General features: G+C 66.2%; 1 protein-coding gene across 1 annotated transcript in view; it reads right to left on the reverse strand.

Annotated features, from left to right (window-relative positions):
• Positions 1-657, reverse strand: part of MAP4 (microtubule-associated protein 4) — a 69,614-nt gene that overhangs the window by 2,435 nt on the left and 66,522 nt on the right. The gene's annotated exons all lie outside the window — the stretch shown is intronic.

A 657-nucleotide genomic window follows, 5' to 3' on the forward strand; every position in this document is an offset into this window, starting at 1 on the left:
AGGCACAGCCTGAGGCGCCTCTAAGGGTGCCAGGTGGCACCTCCCTGACTGTGCAGGGTGCACTGGCCTCCTGTCTGCCCATGACACCCACCCACCAGGGACAGGGCCCTTGTTCCACAGCTGCTGGCACTGAGCTGGGAAGCGACTTGTCCAAAGTCACCACCAACCAGTGAGGGACAGGGCCAGCGTCTCACCCAATCACACTGTAGCGACAAGAAAGGCGGCACCGGCCTGGGGCGTGCGAGTTGAGAAAAGGCGGGGCCAGCACCAGGATCCCGAGCCCTTAAGCGGGGGAGGGGCCCCAGGGGGTCACAGGGTCAAGGGTCAGCCCACCCCACGGCCTGGAAGCCTAGGAAGGCGGCTTTCCTCTCAGCTCACGTCACACACTGACCCGGTGCTTCGCACATGGCCAGGGTCCTCCACGCCGAGCCCCCGCCTCCCGCCAAGCTGACCTCCAGCCGAGGCGGCCTGGGGGGAGGTCTCCCCAGAGGGTTCCCGATGGAGGAGGGGAAGGAGAGTTGGTTGGGGCTGACCATCTCCATCGTTGTAAATGGAATCGTTCTACCACGGACGAGAGGAAGGGAGCTCCTGGCCGTCACCTAAGCCGGCCACGTGACTGGCCCGAGGCCCGCACCAGCCAGCGGGTGTGCCCGGCGC

This window comes from Myotis brandtii, unplaced genomic scaffold (genome assembly GCF_000412655.1).
Source record: "Myotis brandtii unplaced genomic scaffold, ASM41265v1 scaffold246, whole genome shotgun sequence".
In the NCBI taxonomy this organism is placed as follows: domain Eukaryota; kingdom Metazoa; phylum Chordata; class Mammalia; order Chiroptera; family Vespertilionidae; genus Myotis; species Myotis brandtii.